The sequence below is a fragment of the Adiantum capillus-veneris genome, chromosome 18 (assembly GCF_014529385.1).
Source record: "Adiantum capillus-veneris isolate H3 chromosome 18, ASM1452938v2, whole genome shotgun sequence".
Lineage (NCBI taxonomy): Eukaryota > Viridiplantae > Streptophyta > Polypodiopsida > Polypodiales > Pteridaceae > Adiantum > Adiantum capillus-veneris.
Window position 1 is genome coordinate 67,099,306 of NC_140948.1, and position 6,000 is coordinate 67,105,305.

Consider the following 6,000-nt stretch of genomic DNA (forward strand, 5'->3'; position numbering starts at 1 on the left):
GGTGCGATGGCTTGTGTGAAGAGGAAAAGACAAATTGTGAAGCCTTGGAGGTGGCTTTTTCAAGTAAATTTGTAGCGGATGCGCAGCTGGACGAAGTGAAGAGAAATCTGGACAGGTTGAGAAAATCTTGGAAGGGGATTTTGAGGCATTTTCATGGGAGTTCAAAGCCCGTTGGGGAAAGTTGATCAAGGTAACTGCTATAGAAAATATTGTTTTTCTTAAATTAAGAAAGCTTTTAGATTGAGTGACAAAGTGGAGATAGATGGGTCTACGTCATACAAAGAAGCATTCGCTCTAGCAAGAGGACGGACCGAGAAGATTCTAAAGACGCACAAATCTTGGTAGGGTTTTTCAAGTGCGGTGGTGCCAAAATTAATGCTAGTCAAAATTAATGCTAGTCGCTGGCTTTCGAAGCCTCCAAGCCATGCATTTAAAATGACATAGGCTCCAACAGTTAGCCTTCATTTAAACAACTTCAAACTGGACTTTGCTTTAAAGAAAATTGTCCTCACACTCAGGCGTACAAATTGCCCCTCCACACAATACTTTTCCAAAAAAAAAGATGTTCACACAATGATTTCCCAAAAATTCAACTGCTACACAAAACACACACACACACACACACACACACACACACACACACACACACACACACACACACACACACACACAAAATGAATTCTCCCTCAATGCTTAACCATGGATTAAGCTATTAGTAATGAAACTCTCTCTCTCTCTCTCTCACACACACACACACACACACACACATACACACACAAAATGTGTCCCTTCTCTATGAGCTTTCTCATATATCCCCACAATGCTTTCCTTATAGCTTATGTTGATGGTGTGGAAGACACACACACACACACACACACACACACACACACACACACACACACACACACACACACATACAATGGATCTCTTCATTGTACTTTGTTTGATGCTCATTGATGGTGCTATATAGGTAGCTCCCTTTTTCATGCTACACCATGCATATCCAAATTCCTAGCCTCGGTATTTTTAATTCACATTCACTTGAGTGATTGCATACACATCGATCAATCTAAATACAAGATTGTCCATGAAGCACGAATTTTATGGTTGCGTGTGAGCGATTTCGTTGTCGGGGAGGCCAAATCCATCGATTATCCGACGACCTTCAAGACGTACACACACCATCGACGTACTCTTTCACAAATTAAGCTCATCACAAGTGAAACTTGGATTCAGAGAAAAGTGTGAGTTTAATCTCTATCTCTTATCTTTTAATCCTGGTTCGGTTGCGAGTTTGGTGTGCAATTTTAGGTTTTGGTGGCCTAAAAGACTCATCGGAGACAACACCACACCATCCAAGTGTGCTTGAAGGAGAAGACCGCATTGCTCGGTGCCCGTTAGTACAAGGAAGAGGCATGCGCCGCTCACTAAAGGCTTTCTCTTGAAAGGTTGTCAGTGCCATTTTAGCATTAAGTGTTTGGCTAAGGAACAAGATGCAGGTGTGATTTCTTACATCCATCCCTATCACACCAATAAGTCGGATGAGGTATGTCATGGTTCTTCTCATCTAGATGCATCTTTGAAGTTCTCCCTTTGGATTTCATTGCACAAAAATATATGGGTATCAAGTATGCTTTATCTTGGTTTTTCTCCCCAACAAGTCATGGAAAAGCATATACAAGCACTACACACCCAAAAGGAAGAGGATCCTAATTACAAATTGGTGAGGGATGACTTCTTGTGGATACATGATATAATGAATATAGGGAGAAAGCTCTTTATTGACCAATATCGAATGCATGATAATGATGCCGAAAGTGTGCGACATTGGTGCAATGAAAATACGCTCATTATATTCATATATCAATCACAAGATGCGATGCACAATGTGGAGTTTATGCTAGGAATCCAAACTCCATGGCAAAGAGATATTTGCTACAAGTACAAGAATGGAAACCTTCTCACAATGGATGCAACCTTCGGAACAAATAAGTACAAGGTGGGTAATATTGCATTTTCATCTTATGCTTGATCAAATTCACTTGTGTACTTTGTTGTTGCATTATCATGACAAGCACTCTTGTGTTGTAGTTTTATCTCTACACGATACTAGTCTTTGATAGTCATTGCAATGGTGTTCCCATTGCATGGATCTTGACTTCCTCAGGCACATTTTAAACAACTTGTGCATGGCTCACAAGCTTTAGAAACCATATGTTGGATCACTTTAAGTCTTGGGAACCTGGATCATTCATGGTTGATGATGCTGAAACAGAAATAGGGGCTTTACGACATGTCAACTTTTTAGATGACATGTAATGTGAGCGACCATAATTGCCCTTTAATCTCACTATGCTTATACGTTTTGCAGGAATGTATTCCATGTACCTATTTTGTTATGTTTATGGCATGTCAAGAGGTGTTGGCTAAAGCATCTCATCAAGAAGGTGAAGGATTGGCCAACGAAGGCGGATATGTTTCCGCGCATTGGGCATGATTATGAATATGTATGGCCAACCTACCTCATCAGAAGATGCCACAAAGGAGGATGCAAAGATTTTGTTGGAGTCCTTCTACTCAAAGTACAATGAAGAGGAGGAGTTCATCTTGTACTTCAAAACATATTGGGAGTCAAAGATAGGTACACAATTAACTTCCTTTCTTGTGTACTCTCTTTGTATTTCTCTTACAAGATTCATGTTTTGGCACATAAGCATGTGGACACGTGCAACCCGTAATTTTCCACATGCAGGGCAAGATGGCGAACGAAGCTATTGAGGCCTACCACGGCCATCTCAAGTACAAGTTTCTAGGCTCATCAAAGAGGTTAATGGCCCGTAGAGTTGATTGGCTTCTACACAAGCTTACTACAACGTGCCTACCATTTTATTGGTTCATGCAGCAAGTGAAAGATAATGGCTTCAAGCGCAACAATGCAATAGAGAATGCCATTGAGAACTCCTACCAACGAGCAGAGGGCATTACTGATGGATATGTAAGGCATATGGATTCTTCTTCAGGTGTTGGATTGGTGCAAAGTATTACCACACAGTGTTCAATGCCGATTGTGATTGGGCATGTTGTACTTGTCGGTGGGCTGAACAAGGAAATGTTTGCAAGCACCAAATCAAGTTAATGCTTATGAAAGGAGATTCCCATTCATCATTGATAGCACGATGCTTGCTTATGTATAGCGCTTCAAACATGTCCTCAATGCCTAGAGGAAACCGGACCACACTTACAGGGAAAAATAGTGATCATGAGGCATCAAGCCCTACCATGGATTGCAATGTCTTGGAAGGGGAGCCCTGCTTGGTTGAATCATTGACACACGCGACAAGCATTCAACCACTTCGACACATTTTGAGGAGTTGATCGGCCTAGTGGGTGAGGACAAGGTGCTCATAAAGGAGGCATGTGAAGACTAAAGCGGACCCTAGGTCATGTGAACCTACTGAAGGCACACAAAGATATGGATCAGGAAGCAAGTGCTCGATTCATCTCCATGGAGGATGGTTTCGGAAACTCACTCAAGCGTGCTCGGCCATTCATTGAGAGAAAGGGTGGAAGGAAGCACCAAGAACCCACTATCCAACCATTCACAAAGCCCCTAAAGCAACCCAAAGTCTCCATGCAATCAAAGGGATGCAAAAGCCAAGAAACACAACACCAATGTAGAGTCATGTTGAGGTCTTTGTAGCTGAACTCACCTTGTATGTTTTTATTCAAGTTTTCAAATTACTTCATTTGTGGCAAGACTCTCCAACATTTTGTGTATCTAAAAAATAGAGAGAGAGAGAGAGAGAGAGAGAGAGAGAGAGAGAGAGAGAGAGAGAGAAAAGTAAGTTTGCAACATCTTCATTGTTATGTAGCTAAGTTTGTGTATATGTGACTTATCAAGAGAGATACACAATGTATATGAAAGAGAGGGGGGGGGGATATTGTAGCATGGTTACGGTCTTCATCACTTGCAATATATAGTTTTGGTACCAACGTTAGCTTCATTTACAAATGAATGTGTTTTTCAAGTCATTACAAAAAGTATGGGCACAAAACTCTCTCTCTCTCTCTCTCTCTCTCTCTCGCCATCAATCCACACACACATACAAACACAATGTGCTAATTGAAAAGAGCAAGTAAGCATGACTAAAACTAATTTGCAAATCGATTTGAAAACCATACATTAAATAGGAGAGTTACAATGTTGTTGAATTTGAAAGAAGAAAAACAAGGTTGTTGGACAAAGAAGAGACATTTTAAGCTACATTGGAAGGTATCCCTTTGAGTCTACCAGATCTCCTTTGAGGCACCATAATGTTGACATTTTGGTTCATTTTGTGTTGGCTCTTGGTGTTGTGGCGTCCCGTAGTTTCACCCACTTCTTGGTTGCATCTCGCCTCCGCACGTGTCACTTTATCGTGGTCCTCCTTGTCACTCTTACCCACATCGTTCACGGGAAGAGGTTTGGCTACGTCATGCTCTACACATACCTCTTTGGTAGGAGGAGTTACCAAATCTACTAATTACACCACACAAAAGGAACCATCAATAACATATAAGAGAAATAAAAAAGAGAAGCTTCTAAGGACAATGATCACACTCTAAAAGAGAGGGTTTACCTTCAAGCCTTGGACCCTCGAGCTTCTCCCGCTGTGCACACTCTACGTATCCCGCCACGAGGAATTGAGCACATTTAGAATCAAAAGAAATACTTGAATCATACATGCGAAGAGCACTCCGAGCTTGTTGCACATGAAAATCGTTCTTTCTTCGAGACCACTTCCCCAAATAGCGATTATAAGGAATCGAGACTTCCATGTTGTGTTCCCAAGAAAAGTGACATAACATGCCTGCTCTCCCAATGATGCCTTTATGGCCAACCGATTTAGCCTTGCACTCATCGCGCTTATGTTGGACGGATACGCCGTGACGGACGTCAGCACAGCGAGAACTCACGTAACAAGATTTGTCATCTAAGGACGAAGCTCGATCGGCAGGCACATGGAAGCAAGCATAGGGTGTCAATCTACACTCGACTGACTCCTAACTAATTCCTTCAGAGGTCTCTACCCAATGTCTAAGCTACAGCCTTCAGGAGTGCATAAGAGGAGATTTCCTACAACGCTTTCTAGAGCCGAATACCCATCAAACAAGCTCGAAACTCCATATAACTTGAAGGAGACCCTACTAACACCAATAGGCCACTCTCCCTAAGGTCTATGAACCAAAACCCCAACCCAAAACACCCGGTGCAAAATCACGTAGGATGTCTGGGCGAAATTTGCAGCTCGTCGTTTCCAAAAAGTAAAGTGCCTAATGTGTAGCTCTACTCAATGCGAACGCGTGGATATGCTGCAATGCAAAAACGGACAACGTATACTCACCGAATCACCAGATGAAGCTCGTAGATGGAGCTCGCAAAACCGGACCGTACGTGCGCAATGTAGGTATTGGCGCGTAGCTCTCGTCGGGTGCAACACGTTGCACTTCTCCGCACTCGATTCTGACCATCGATGCGTGCGTAGCGTCAAGATGAATCTCTCACTCTCTCTCTCTCTTGTACATAGTACGCTCACTCACAGACTTCAAAACTTTTTTTTTAAATTAAGGTCAAAAAGTGGTAAAAATACCTTATAATCTCAAACCCTAATGTTCCAATTTAACCCTTTACTCAATCTAAATATCAAAACTGGGATACAATCTGGAAACTTCTATAAGCCCCAATATTTACAAAAGTGAAATGTCGGGTTTTCTCAATAAATGAATAATTACAAAAAATAATAATCTGCCGAGCAGTCATTTTCCGTAGGGTGTGTCCAGCTTCTAACACTCCCCCCCTCCTTGTTCATGTCGTCCCCGACATGGCTATTAAGCTGCTTCTTCATCTTAGGCTTTCTCTCATCTTGAGCAGTGACTCATATCTTGCATGTTGAGCTAGTAGAGTCGGGCCGAATATATCTGTGCTGATTGTGAAGAAGCCGGTATAGAAAGCTTCTTCAA

The 6,000-nt window shown here is 42.0% G+C and overlaps 1 pseudogene; it reads left to right on the forward strand.

Moving 5' to 3' along the window:
* LOC147435823 (uncharacterized) overlaps positions 1-3,689 on the forward strand; it is a 51,030-nt pseudogene extending 47,341 nt beyond the window's left edge.
* The last annotated feature ends 2,311 nt before the right edge of the window (positions 3,690-6,000 follow it).